This window comes from Carcharhinus amblyrhynchos, chromosome 15 (assembly GCF_965287045.1).
Source record: "Carcharhinus amblyrhynchos chromosome 15, sCarAmb.v2.hapA, whole genome shotgun sequence".
In the NCBI taxonomy this organism is placed as follows: domain Eukaryota; kingdom Metazoa; phylum Chordata; class Chondrichthyes; order Carcharhiniformes; family Carcharhinidae; genus Carcharhinus; species Carcharhinus amblyrhynchos.
In genome coordinates, this window is record NC_137338.1 from 58679927 (window position 1) to 58694469 (window position 14543).

The 14543-nt window shown below is 49.1% G+C and overlaps 1 non-coding gene across 1 annotated transcript; it reads right to left on the minus strand.

The window, feature by feature from the left end:
- Positions 1 to 12749: 12749 nt before the first annotated feature.
- Positions 12750 to 12943, minus strand: LOC145353552 (U2 spliceosomal RNA). The gene has a single exon (XR_013888724.1). It is a non-coding gene; the product is annotated as a U2 spliceosomal RNA (small nuclear RNA).
- Positions 12944 to 14543: the final 1600 nt, after the last annotated feature.

Below are 14543 nucleotides of genomic sequence, written 5' to 3' on the forward strand. Positions count from 1 at the left end.
GGTTGACAAATGACAGATGGAGTTTAATTTAGACAAATGCGAGGTAATGCATTTTGGTAGATTCAACCAGGACAGGACTTACTCAGTTAATTTTTAGGGCGTTGGGGAGAGTTACAGAACAAAGAGATCTAGGGGTACATGTTCATAGCTCCTTGAAAGTGGAGTCACAGGTGGACAGAGTGGTGAAGAAGGTATTCGGCACGCTAGGTTTCATCGGTCAGAACATTGAATACAGGAGTTAGGACACCTTGTTGAAGTTGTACAAAACATTGGTAAGGCCATACTTAGAATACTGTGTGCAATTCTGGTCACCCTATTATAGAAAGAGTATTATTAAGCTAGAAAGAGTGCAGAAAAGATTTACTAGGATGCAACCGGGACTTGATGGATTGAGTTATAGGGAGAGGCTGAATAGACTGGGACTTTTTTCTCGGAAGCATAGGAGACTCAGGGGTGACCTTATAGAGATCAATAAAATAACGAGGGGCATAGACAAGGTAGATAGTCGATATCTTTTCCCAAAGGTAGGGGAGTCTAAAACTAGAGGGCATAGGTTTAAGCTGAGGGGGGAGAGATACAAAAGTGTCCAAAGGGGCAATTTTTTCACACAGAGGGTGGTAAGTGTCTGGAACAAGTTGCCATAGGTAGTAGTAGATGCAGGTACAATTTTATCTTTTAAAAAGCATTTAGATAGTTACATTTAGATTGGGTATAGAGGGATATGGGCCAAATGCAGGCAATTGGGATTGGTTTAGGGGCTTTAAAAAAAAATAAGGGCTGCATTGACAAGTTGGGCCGAAGGGCCTGTTTCCATGCTGTAAACCTCTACGACTCTATGTCTCTATAAATGACTTAAAACAATTTATCCCTGGAGGACCTTGACTTGTTATATAATTATTTCAATCAAACATACCCAAAATACATGACTCAAGTCATTTTTTCAAATTGGGTTCTCTGATAACATTGCTCCATCAATACTGTTTTCCAAAAGAAAAATAAGGAACAGCGCCTGAAAGCATTATTCAGTGTCCAACTTTCTCAAATCAAAAAAAATGCTGGAAAAACTCAGCAGGTCTGGCAGTATCTGTGGAGAAACAGAATTAATACTGTAGGCCTGATTTTACCATCGGGCGCGAAAACTTTATAAAGTCAGGCGTGAGGCGAGTAGCGTGATCTGCGCCCACTTCTGCGCCAGTTCCCCCTTTACCAAGAGCCGAAAATGGCCACGATCAGGACTGTGCCCGAAATGAGCACGCCGGTCATTTCAATTGAATTAATGGGCTGCTCGCCCAACTTTACCGGCACTTCCCCCTTTAACCCCGCGTCCACCAATGCGGAATCAGCATGATTCAGGCGCTCCATCAATGAGGTTAGTCAGTTGGTACGTGCATAGTGTCCGATGGCTCTCTGCTGCTCACAGTTTTGTTGCAGCCATTTTCTGCCTTGGGTCAGTGGTGGCTCTGCAAGTGTTGGGGGGAAGGGGGGGGAGGTGGGTAGGGGGCTGTTGCTCTGCAGGGCATTTGATGTCTGACGTGCAGCATGGTCCCAGGTCTCAGCACTGACCTTGGGTCTTGAGGTGCTGCTGTGTCCTAGTGCACTCAGCTCACTTCTAGCTGAAGGATGAGCACAAATCTCTTGCAAATTGCACTGCTGCAGCCTCTCAACTTTGCAAGGAGCTGTGAATGTAGGGGGCATGTGGCTGGGGGAATTGGGGGGCTGTGATTGTGGGGAGTGTGTGGCTGGGGGAATTGGGGGGGCTGTGATTGTGGGGAGCATGTGGCTGGGGGAATTGGGGGGGCTGTGATTGTGGGGAGCATGTGGCTGGGGGAATTGGGGGGCTGTGATTGTGGGGAGTGTGTGGCTGGGGGAATTGGGGGGGCTGTGATTGTGGGGAGTGTGTGGCTGGGGGAATTGGGGGGGGCTGTGATTGTGGGGAGTGTGTGGCTGGGGGAATTGGGGGGGCTGTGATTGTGGGGAGTGTGTGGCTGGGGGAATTGGGGGGGCTGTGATTGTGGGGAGTGTGTGGCTGGGGGAATTGGGGGGGCTGTGATTGTGGGGAGTGTGTGACTGGGGGAATTGGGGGGGCTGTGATTGTGGGGAGCATGTGGCTGGGGGAATTGGGGGGCTGTGATTGTGGGGAGTGTGTGGCTGGGGGAATTGGGGGGGCTGTGATTGTGGGGAGTGTGTGGCTGGGGGAATTGGGGGGGGCTGTGATTGTGGGGAACATGTTGCTGGGGGAATTGGGGGGGCTGTGATTGTGGGGAGCATGTGGCTGGGGGAATTGGGGGGGGCTGTGATTGTGGGGAGCATGTGGCTGGGGGAATTGGGGGGGCTGTGATTGTGGGGAGTGTGTGGCTGGGGGAATTGGGGGGGCTGTGATTGTGGGGAGTGTGTGGCTGGGGGAATTGGGGGGGCTGTGATTGTGGGGAGTGTGTGGCTGGGGGAATTGGGGGGGCTGTGATTGTGGGGAGTGTGTGGCTGGGGGAATTGGGGGGCTGTGATTGTGGGGCATGTGGCTGGGGGAATTGGGGGGGCTGTGATTGTGGGGAGTGTGTGGCTGGGGGAATTGGGGGGGCTGTGATTGTGGGGAGTGTGTGGCTGGGGGAATTGGGGGGGCTGTGATTGTGGGGAGTGTGTGGCTGGGGGAATTGGGGGGGCTGTGATTGTGGGGAGCATGTGGCTGGGGGAATTGGGGGGGCTGTGATTGTGGGGGGCATGTGGCTGGGGGAATTGGGGGGGCTGTGATTGTGGGGAGTGTGTGGCTGGGGGAATTGGGGGGGCTGTGATTGTGGGGAGCATGTGGCTGGGGGAATTGGGGGGGCTGTGATTGTGGGGAGTGTGTGGCTGGGGGAATTGGGGGGGGGCTGTGATTGTGGGGAGTGTGTGGCTGGGGGAATTGGGGGGGCTGTGATTGTGGGGAGTGTGTGGCTGGGGGAATTGGGGGGCTGTGATTGTGGGGAGTGTGTGGCTGGGGGAATTGGGGGGGTCTGTGATTGTGGGGAGTGTGTGGCTGGGGGAATTGGGGGGGCTGTGATTGTGGGGAGTGTGTGGCTGGGGGAATTGGGGGGCTGTGATTGTGGGGAGTGTGTGGCTGGGGGAATTGGGGGGCTGTGATTGTGGGGAATGTGTGGCTGGGGGAATTGGGGGGGCTGTGATTGTGGGGAGTGTGTGGCTGGGGGAATTGGGGGGGCTGTGATTGTGGGGAGTGTGTGGCTGGGGGAATTGGGGGGGCTGTGATTGTGGGGAGCATGTGGCTGGGGGAATTGGGGGGGCTGTGATTGTGGGGAGCATGTGGCTGGGGGAATTGGGGGGCTGTGATTGTGGGGAGCATGTGGCTGGGGGAATTGGGGGGGCTGTGATTGTGGGGAGTGTGTGGCTGGGGGAATTGGGAGGGTAACTGTGACTGTTGATGTGCTAGGGGCAAACAGCATTCCTTAACCTCTGCATCAGTTCCTCTCCATTCCTCCCACTGCCCCACCCCCTGCTGCTTCAGAGTGACAAGATGGCTTTTGCGATATTGATGTAACCAATCAATCTTGCAGTTCTTTGGTTGCTACTGGAGCTCAGGAGGAGGAGCAGGAGGAAGAACTGTGGGCACAGGAGACCTGGGCCTTATCACTTCCAAGCCCAGAGGGAGACAATCACCAAAGGCAGGAGGTGGCCACCATTCACCCGGAGGAGGGGAGGGGTGCCGGAGAAGGAGCAGCAGAGACCTTGGCAGTTCACGCATGTCATTTGAACGGATGTCAGATGCCGTGTGCTGCCGATGTTTCTACCTCCGAAAGGAGACAGTGCCACACCTACCTGTGCACCCTGCTGCAGGGACTGGCACCTAGAGGCAGGAGGGGGCACCCTCTCTCAGTGGCTGTCAAATTGATGGCTGCTCTGAACTTTTATGCGACTGGCTCCTTCCAGACCCCCTAGTGAAAATGTCCATGGCACCTGCCATCAACCGTGGACATCTGTGTCAAGCAGGTCTCAGAAGTCCTGTATGCCTGGGCTGGGCAATACATCAAATTTAACCTGGACCAGCCCATCAGGAAGCCCGGGCTGCAGGATTCACAGCTATTGCAGGGATACCTGATGTACAGGGGACCATCGACTATACACACGTTGCCCTCAAGGCCCCCTACAGAATATGCAGAGATTCATCAATAGAAAGGAATTCCACCCCCTGAATGTTCAACTCGTGTGTGACCACAGCATGAACATTATGCAGGTTTGCGCAAGACATCCAGGCAGCGCGTACGACAGCTTCATTGTTCAGGAGTTCGGACATCCCAGAGGCATTTGAGGAGGATCGCAGGCTGCGGGATGGCTCATGGGTGATATGGGTTAACTGCTTCGGACATGGCTGATGATACCTGGTCGATTGCCTATGTCTAAGGCAGAGACCCACTATAATGAGGCCCGTGTAGCCACCCGCACGATAGTGGGGAGGTGCATCGGGCATCTCAAAATGCGATCCTGGTGCCTGGACCGATCTGGCAGGGCTCTCTAATACAGTGATCTCTTCCTGCATAGTGGTCGTGTACTGTGCCTTGCACAATCTGGCTCTGCAGAAAGGTGACCTCTTGGAGGAGGAGGAGGAGTTCATGGAGGCTGACCAGCCGAGCACCGCTGGGAAGGATGACCAGCAGGAGGAGGAGTAGGAGAAAAATGAGGAAGAGCATGCCGAGGAACACCAACCAGGCACTGGAGGGCTGGCAGCCCAAATGAGGCATGCAAGGGTAAGAAGGGGAGACCTGATCACCAGGTGGTTCACTCACTAGGGGTTTGTGTCTGTGGGTTCCATTCCACCCTCCCCCCTCCCCCACCTAAACTCCTTCTACATCCTTCAACATGGTCACACCAGAGTGGTGGGTCTGGGTACTCGGTGTTAGTGAGTTATTTGGCAGAGGAAGGTGATGATGACTTGCTAAGCACCATTCTGATGATGCCCTGATGCAAACTAGTCTGACTCCTATCTGAGCTCCGCATGCACGCTGGGACCTGGGCTCATCTGAAACACCCATACAGGGCCCTGGGGCGGGTGGGGTGGGGGATGGGAGGATATCACTCATGGGGTTTTGGGGAATCAATGCTTTCCTTTTCTCAGTGACACAGCATTGAGGAGCCTTCCCAACTGACATCAACATGAAGCATCTCTCCGGCAATCATCAATGGAAGCTGATTCCTATTCGAGACAAATCTGAGACAAATTAGTCACAGGTGGGTGGTGAAAAAACATCTAATTGCAATAAAGGTGTTTAAATAAGACATTCTAACATAAAAACTTGTGAACAGAAAACGTTAAGGTGCTTAAATGTCTTTCTGACTAGTGTAGCCCTTCACCCCTGCCATCTTAATGCAACTACAACTTCCTTATGTGGCCTACCACTACATCTCAGTGACTCCCCAGAACGTACATCAGAGGTGGAGGTGGCCAGCCGCCTGGGATGCGCGTGGCAGGCGTCCTCTGGAGGCCCTGGTCCTTGAGGGCCCCGGCCTGCTTCCAGGTGTCTGGGATGTTTCCATAACAACCTCTTCATCCCGCTGTCCCTGAGATGCCCCAGTGTCAGGAAGTGGAGAGCCAGAAGGTGTAGCTACAGCCACAGCATCCTGGCTGGAAGGCCCGGGCATGGATTTGAGCCCTTCCTCCTCCCTTGGGGCTCCTGTGGGCCTCTGGGTCACTCCATGGGATGGCAGCACTTCTGCAGAGGAGCTCTGGCATCACCTGGCACTACTAGTCCTGGAGGACCACCTGCGTTCTACCCTTGATGGTCGAGCCCTCTGCGACGGCCACTTGAGTCAAGGGCCACCTCTCAATGGCTGCAGCAAATGCCCTCTGAGACTGGGCCACGCTCTGCAAACCGTCAGTCGTGGCCCTCTGAGATTGGGCTGCACAATGCAAGGCCTCATGATCCTCTGCGACTGGGCCACATTCTCAATGGGTTGCTGCCATAGCCCAATGTGTCTCAGTATTATCCCGCTGGGTCTCCTGCAAGCTCTCAAGCCTCTCAGCCAGGGGCCGCAGAATCTCGAGAAGCCTGCTCAGTCCCTCCACTGTGGCCTTCTGTGACTCAGCCATCACTTAGAGCCTGCCACTCGTGGTGATGATCCCCTGCCCCAGGCTTTCCACTGCAGATGCCACCCTTGCAATGTTGGCCTGGGAAGCAGACAAGACAGACAAAGCTGGTCTGTCTGAAAGCTTTGGGACTCCTCCCAACAGCCTCGCAGTTGGTCCAGTGCTGCTGTCAGCCCCTCCTGCATTCCCTAGCTCTGTTGCTGCATCTCCAGCAGCTGAGGGAGAAGTGATTTCAAAGGCCGAGCATGTAGCCAGGGTGGGAGTGAGAAGGATCACCCTGCCTGATATCTGTAGAGTGGAAGGAGGAGGGTGCATCTCTCTGCCTGAGATTGGTGTGGGACAATGGGGATCCGCTACTACTCTGCCTGAGATCACTAGGGAGGAAGGGGTGTCCACTTCTACCCTGAGTTCAGTGGGGGGAGAAGGAGTGAAGGGACCCGAGGTCATTCTGCGTGATGGAGGGTGGGGGATAAGGAGGTCAGTAATGTTGTGGGGGTGGGGCAGTGTCTGTGGGGGCCAGGGAGAGACATTGTTCAGCTCAGGAGCGAAATGGTAGGGGAGCCGCATTCTACCTTTTTTTCTGTGCATGAGCAGTTGGCGGCGCTGATTGGAGTTGCAGTGTTTCGGGCAGTTAAGCCCCATCCACAGGCTTGTGCAGCACATTTCAGACTCGCTGATATTTTTGTGGGCAGAGTGCATACGGAGACACCAGAGAACATGTCTAAAAGTCGGATCCGAAACACTCCCAGATTCAAGTCTGCCCAGAACTTAGAATTAAAATGGTAAAATAGGTCTCTTAGAGACCATGTGACTCTGCTTCAGAGCTCTGAAGAAACCAAGTTAACGTTTTAAGTATGACTCTTCTTCAGAGCTCTGATACTGCCAGATCGGCTGAGATTTTCCAGCATTTTCTTTTTCTGTTTCAGATGTCCAGCATCTGCAGAATTTTGCTTTTTATCCAACTTTCTCAACCTTGGCCCCAACTTGATTAGACAATTGAAGATGTGCATGTTCAGAAATTTCACATTAATACAGATTCCATATCTATTTAAGGATAGGACCCCATCAGTAGACACCCTTGAGAACAGTATAGATCAAAACAATCCTATCAGTTTGCATTCCAAATTATTTAAAAGTATTGCATTCAGCAAGACATCCATTTCAATACACTGTGTGCCTCTGACATTCATCATTCGGATTATTTCACACCATATGAACATTCCACAGATGTCCCCTGCACTGAATCTTAACTGCTCCAAGGAAAGGGTTTCCTTTCAGTTGATCAGTGTTTACTGCAATGACTGGCTTCACAGCCTCAGTGTATTTCCTTTCCTCTCTAATTATTCTGTGTGTCATGGTCACAATAGTTACTTGTCATCGCTTTGATTGGGATATGCTACTGTTTCTGCACTGCTAAGGTAGAGAGACGTCAGTATCCCTCTCTGAAAATGCAGAGCGATTCCTATGATGCAACTATTGCTTATGATAGTTCAAACCTGGCTGTGACAGACTGGGTTGTCAATGGAAGATGAAGAAAAAAGGCACCCCGTGCCTTTGTGTAGAAGAGAACTTTAAAAGCAGCCTTTTATATGGTTCACCAAAGACTAAGGGGCAAAAATGTAGGTGTGATTATATTAATGCTGTTCGAGCCTGTCTTACAGTAGTCAAAATATCTGATGTTGTGGAAGAGACTGTGCAAGAGATTGGCCAAGCATTAACCCCCATGCTGAAAATGTCTGAGAAATGCACTGGCAGCAGACAATCAGACATGATCCAGCAACACTTTTACCAGTGAATTTCTTCCTTCTGTCACTGCCACTTTCTCAATTATCCAACACTTAGCTCTCAAAAAGAACAGTTGATTTATATTCAGAAATAGCTATGAATGCTTAAATGTGAAGAATTGACTAATACCAGGGTAAGACATAGTGTGTTGATCAAGCATCCCGGTTTTGATGGGGCAGTCCCAGTTTGACATTAAGTGTCCCAGTCTCTCAACAGTTTGCTCAAAATAGCTCAAGTGTCCCAGTTGCAGCTTTCTCCTCTTTATGTGAAACGTATCAGAGATTTCCATCTGCACTTCACCTTTTCAGACAGCATCAGCATCTCTTTCCTTCCTTTCCCCTCCCCTTAATCTTGCATGTTGGCAAACTCAGAAAAATCCCCTCGCCTGTGCCCCATGAATAAGAATGACACCCACTCATCGAGTATAAAACGCCTGCACCAGGATGATCCTGAATGCATAGAAATCCTTCTCATTGACATCTTGGCTGGCAATGGGGGAGAATTTAATTCCCTCAAAATGGATTTGTTCTCAATGGGACAGATTCTCGCTGCATGTCCTTGTGCAAATGAGAATCACCCGGCTTTTAAATGGAGATTGCTCCTTACCTTTGTGCATTGCATAGAAAAGTTGTGGGCAATGTGGGTATCTTGTGACAAGCGAAACTTTGGTTCCTTTTTTGAAGAAAATGAGGCAGAAATGTCACTGGCATGAGAGTCTGTAGGTTTATCTGCTGCCTTCTATAATTGGTCACCTTAACAGGGTTCCCAACTCTGGCTGGACATAATTCAGGAGATGTCATTACGTGACTTCCTGCCTGCAACTGTCCCTCTCCCTACTAACACGTGCATCATTATAGAACCCATCCTGCTCAAGGCTTCTCAGTGGGCGGGATTTTACGGCCTTTCTTGACCAGGAACTGTAAAATCCTCCCCCCGCAACAGGTTGAATGGACCTTTCCATGTTCCACCCACTCCGATTCCCGTGGCAGGCAGGCCAGTAAAATTCTGGCCAGTGTGTTCCGGTTTTGACTCATGAAAATATGGCCCACTGACAGTTGGAATAAAATTTGGCCCACGTTTTCTGGCATCTGGATTGTCAGAGATTGGACATAAATTGGGAGATATATATCAGTACACCAAAAAGTTTCACACACACACACAAATGTCAACTTCCAATGGGCTGATTTCCTCTGTCCTGTGCCCTCTGCTGCGACAGTCTCCAACATTGAGTTTAGAATCATAGTCCAGGGACTTTTTACCTGGATACTTATCCTGGAAATGATATGCTGGTTCATACTCAGTGATTAGCCAGCGTAACAACTGGGCACCTTAACTGATCACTCCACCTTCCTACTACCTCGACCTGTCCTGGCTACCCCAAAACTAGAAATAGCAACTGAAAAATGGCAAAATGTTGGGTCACAGACAGATTTGTGGACATCGCCAATGTTCACAGCACCAGCGTTGGCTGGAGGATCTGGCCCATTAAATGTTTATGATGAATAGTGGACGAGTGGTTAATGTGTACTAGAATTGCAGAGGAAGCACAAACTGAAACCTACCATGCTGTCCAGTCAGTTCATAGTGGTATTTGTCAATTCTATGAGCACTAGACCCAATCATGTACCTGCCATACTCCCCTTCCTTCAATTATCTCTAATCTATTAATAAACAATTGAATATTTCAGTTCTAATCACTAACTCCAATATATTCCAGTCTCAAAGCTCTCAATGTAATAAGGTTTCTCCTATTCATGATCCTAGATTTCTTACCTTAACTATCAAATCCATGTCCCCTTGTTCCAGATCCTTCAAATACTACAAATGGTCTGGATGTTAATTTCCAGGCATGTAGCTAACACATGACCTCCTCACTCCCCAAAAGCCGTCCACCATGCACAAGTGAGGAACTTGTGGGAATACTGTCCACTCACCTGGATAAGTGTAATTCCAACAGCACACTGGCAGCTGGACACCATCCAGGATGAAGCAGTTCACTTGATTGCTACCTTATCCAGGACCTTTACATTCAGTCCCTCCACCACCGATCCATAATGGTATCTGTTTGTGCTACGTGAAAGATGCACTATTGCTTGTTGCCAAGGTTACTTGAGCAGCCCCCTCCAGACCAGTGAGTTCTAGCTACAAGAACAAGGGCAGCAGAGGCACCGGATCAGTAGCATTGATAAGTTGCCCCCATTCCAACAGCAGCTCCTTCCCCACCCTGCTCCACAATGGATGTCTTCAGTGTGGCAGAGTCAGCGACCTGCAGTTGCCTCCATACCAGCAGACCATTTGGACTGCAGTGAAGCAATGAGGCAGCAGCCCAACACCTTCTCAAGGGCTTTTAGGAATGAAGAGTGCAGAATTTGGTCTTGCGATTGATGCCCATGTCCCATGCAAGAATCAGAAAAATGGTGAGATGAGATCAGGGGGCGGCATAGTGGCAAAATGGTTAGCAGTGCTGTCTTACAGTGCCAGGGACCCGGGTTCAATTCCGGCTTTGGGTCACTGTCTCTACGGAGTCTGTATGGGTTTCTACTGGATGCTCCGATTTCCTCCCACAGTCCAAAGGTGTGCGGGTTAAGTTGATTGGCCATGATAAGTTGTCCCTTAATGTCAGGGAGATTAGGAGGGTAAATATGTGGGGTTACGGGGATAGGAAAGGACCTGGGTGGGATTGTTGTCAATGCAGGCACCTTCTGCACTTTAGACTCTATGAGATGACAGAGTTGAAGGTTTACATATTCTGGCTATGCAGATTAAATGATTCATCCATTTCCTGCACCGCAGAGTGCTCCTCATTTGCACCCCTCGGGCACTGACTGCCCTAGCGCCCTCCTCCCAGACTGGTGTGGTGAGTCGGGTGTGCCCCATCCCTGGGAAAGAGGATATCATTCTGTCTTCTGTGGCTCAAAGCAAAGTCTCCAGGGAGGCATCACGGAAGCTTGGGGCTGGTGCTTAGCACCTTCTCAAAGCCATCTTCATGCTCTGAAGTTGTGGCAAGCTGAATTACCAGCAGTCTGTGTGCCTTTTAAATATAGGCACATGACGTCCTGCCCATCCCATCACAAAATGTCTTGTGAAACGCACACATACGTTAGGCAGGGAGTGAACCATTGTACCTGATGTAATGTGAACTTTTACCTTCACTAACTTTTGTTTTCTTAGTCAACATATTAAACATTTAAAAATATCCCAGCCAGGGTGAAGATATGATAGTCTTGGCTGTGATGCCCTAGAAGATGAATAGCCTGCCAGTACTGCTTAGATTCTCAGTTGGAAAATTGCCACTTGCACAAGTTAGCCAGTCTCCACTGAGTCCTGTTGTGGCATCTGTCAACATTTTCAGGAGAAAGGAAACAACCAGAGAGATATTCTGATTTCAAACTTCTGGCTAAACTAGTTGCCAGAGATTCAAGTTCCGTTTTCCTAACAGTTTGCACTTTTTATTATTACCGACTCTTTTCATAAACAGCCAGAAATGTCCATGAAAAACATGGTATTGCAGGGAACAAGTAATCTCTCAGTCATCCAGTACAGCACTAAAAACATTCCTGCTACTGTGCAACACTCTTCCGGTTTCTTTGCTTAGTGGTTTGGAATGTGCTGGACTGATCTTTTCCCGAACACTTCAGCTGCAGTGATTTAGGTTGCAAGTTGCTGGAAGTGCAAATTGATAATGGATAATGTGGTATCAGGGATCTGGCTGAATGAAAAGATCCATACTTTACGCTCTTCACCAATTAAATTTAAGGATTGAGAAAGAAATAGGGTAAACTACAGAAAAAGAAACAGACTGAATAGACTCAAATCAGGCACAGAAAGAGAAATGAAGAAGATGGAAAAGAAAGATTGGATTAAGAAAGATTTAAGAGAAGACCAGAAGGAAAAGTAGGAAGACAAAGGTAAAAGTCAAAATTTTTTTAAAAATCTCCAGGAACAGAAGACTGCACAGATTTGCTTGTTCCCCTTCTGGTCCTCCAAGGTTGAGTTTCATGTGAGGACTTTAAATCAAATCATTAACAGGATCCTCGTGCAGTGAAATAGTAGTCCTTACTTTCGCATTGTGCTTAATCCATATCTGTGCCATAAATTTGCAATTTATTTAAAATCATGGGGAGGTTGACAGCTCCCATTTGTGTAGAGCTAATGGTGAAGAGGTGCAAATTGTCCAGCAATTTATGTCAATTTTAAGCCCATGGGTGTCCATTCTCCTCACAAATTGCTGACACTTTTCCACATTAATAACGTTCTGTGTATGTTCTTAATGTACGTTCTGGACGAATATCTCCCAGCTACCATTAACTCCCCAATGCTAATTTTATTCATTTCTTTGGCAATTATTTTATGTCAACAATTACTTGGTGTGCAAAGAATTGGAGTATTGTATAAAATAATAACTTAAATATATGGTACAAAACATAAATCTTAAAGGTGCTGTTAAACAGGAATATAAAAAAGTCCACAAAATTGGTGTGCAGCAGGTGGTGTAAAGTGCTATTGCCTCACTAGTGGATGTACCAAGCTCCAAGGTCAGTTGAAGATACCTTTCTTAGTTTCCCTAGAAGGTGGGGACGAGCCTTTTTGAACAATTACAATCAGAGTACTACTGATGGTGGTACTCCCACAAAGCTGGGTTCAGTTAGCAAGAATTTTGAACTGGCAATGATGAAAAAGTGATGAAGACACATATCAGGGTTAAGTGTTGCTTAGAGGGGAACTTGGTGTTCCCATGACCATTCTGTTGTTACATGTCTCCTGGGTAAAGGTCACAGAGTGCAACTGCAGTTTTCTTTTAATCCAATCAAGTCTAATTCAGAGTTTCAACAAGTTGAGACATTCCCAATCCAAGCTGACCAGACAGGGCTCTCACCTCCTGTCTTGGGCTTGATCTACATGATCCAAGCTGATTGGAGTAGGTGTAGCTCCTCCTCCAAGGCTTGATCTCATTTGCATCTTAGCCAAAAGGCCAAGATGCCGCTTTTAAAAATTGCTTCAAATGAAGATAAAATGAAGTAACTAATGACTTCAACAAAGTACAGCATGTCAATACTACTCTTGATCTTAGCCAAAAGGCCAAGAAGCAATTTTTTTTTTCAAAAATATACTTTATTCATAAAAATCTCAAGTAATCTATTACATTGTACAGGGCTTTGAGTAGCAAGACAATGCGAAATCAAAACATGTTTGCAGATCTGTCCAAATTACAGTGTCTACATTTCAATACTTAAAAAAAAAACTATATGCATGTCTCAAATATTTACATAGTCGTACTAATTACAACAATTACATTTCAGTTCTTAAAAATATATACATGCCTCAATAGATTTCTGTGTGCCGTTAGTGCTCAGATTGGCACACAGATACGCAGGTCGAGGGTATTCTGCAGTTCCTGGGCCCTCGGTCTGCCTCCGTTAAAAGGCCTTACAGTGTGGCCTTTCCCCATTGTGCCTTTGCGGCGGCTGCCCCAAGCTTCAGCCCGTCCCTTAGCACGTAGTCCTGGACCTTGGAATGTGCCAGTCTGCAACACTCGGTCGAGGACAGTTCTTTCAGCTGGAAGATCAGCAAGTTTCGGGCGGACCAAAGTGCGTCCTTCACCGAGTTGATGACCTTCCAGCAGCAGTTGATATTTGTCTCGGTGTGCGTTCCCGGAAACAGCCCGTAGAGCACAGAGTCCTGCGTCATCGAGCTGCTCGGGACGAACCTCGACAAATACCACTGCATTTCGCTCCAGACCTTCTTTGCAAAGGCACATTCCACAAGGAGGTGTGCGACCGTCTCGTCAGCCCCGCAGCCGCTTCGAGGGCAGCGTGCGGTGATGTTGAGACCTCGAGCGTGCATAAAGGATCTGACGGGGAGTGCCCTTCTCACCACCAGCCAAGCCAGATCTTGGTGCTTGTTTGTCAGTTCTGGTGATGAGGCGTTCTGCCAGATGACACTGACAGTCTGCTCAGGGAACCATCCGACTGGATCCGCCACCTCCTTTTCTCTCAGGGCCCCAAGGACGTTACGCGCTGACGACTGCTTAATCGCCTTGTGGTCAAAGGTGTGTTTGTGGAAAAATTTCTCCACGAAGGACAGGTGCTGCGGTACGGTCCAACTACTCGGAGCGTTCCGCGGCAGTGTGGCCAGACCCATCCTTCGCAACACTCGGGACAGGTAGAACCTCAAAAAGTAGTGGCACTTGCTGTTGGTGTACCGAGGATCTACGCACAGCTTGATGCAGCCGCACACAAAGGTGGCCATCAGGATGAGGGCGGCGTTGGGAATGTCTTTCCCTCCGTTCTCTGGAGATTTGTGCATCGCCTCCCTCCGGACGCGATCCATCTTTGATCTCCAGATAAATTTGAAGATGGCCTGCGTCATTGCTGCAGCGCAGGATTTGGGGATAGGCCACACCTGCGCCACGTACAACAACACGGACAGCAACTCGCACCGGATCACCAGGTTTTTCCCTGTTATGGAGAGCGAGCGTTGCTCCCACAAGCCCAGTTTCTGCCTGGCTTTGGCGATGCGCTCCTCCCAGTTTTTGATGCATGCCCCTGCCGCTCCGAACCATATCCCCAGCACCTTCAGGTACTCTGCCCTGACGGTGAAGGGGACAAAGGATTTGTCGGCCCAGTTCCCAAAGAACATGGCCTCGCTCTTTCCCTGGTTGACTTTGGCTCCGGAGGCCAGCTCGAACTGC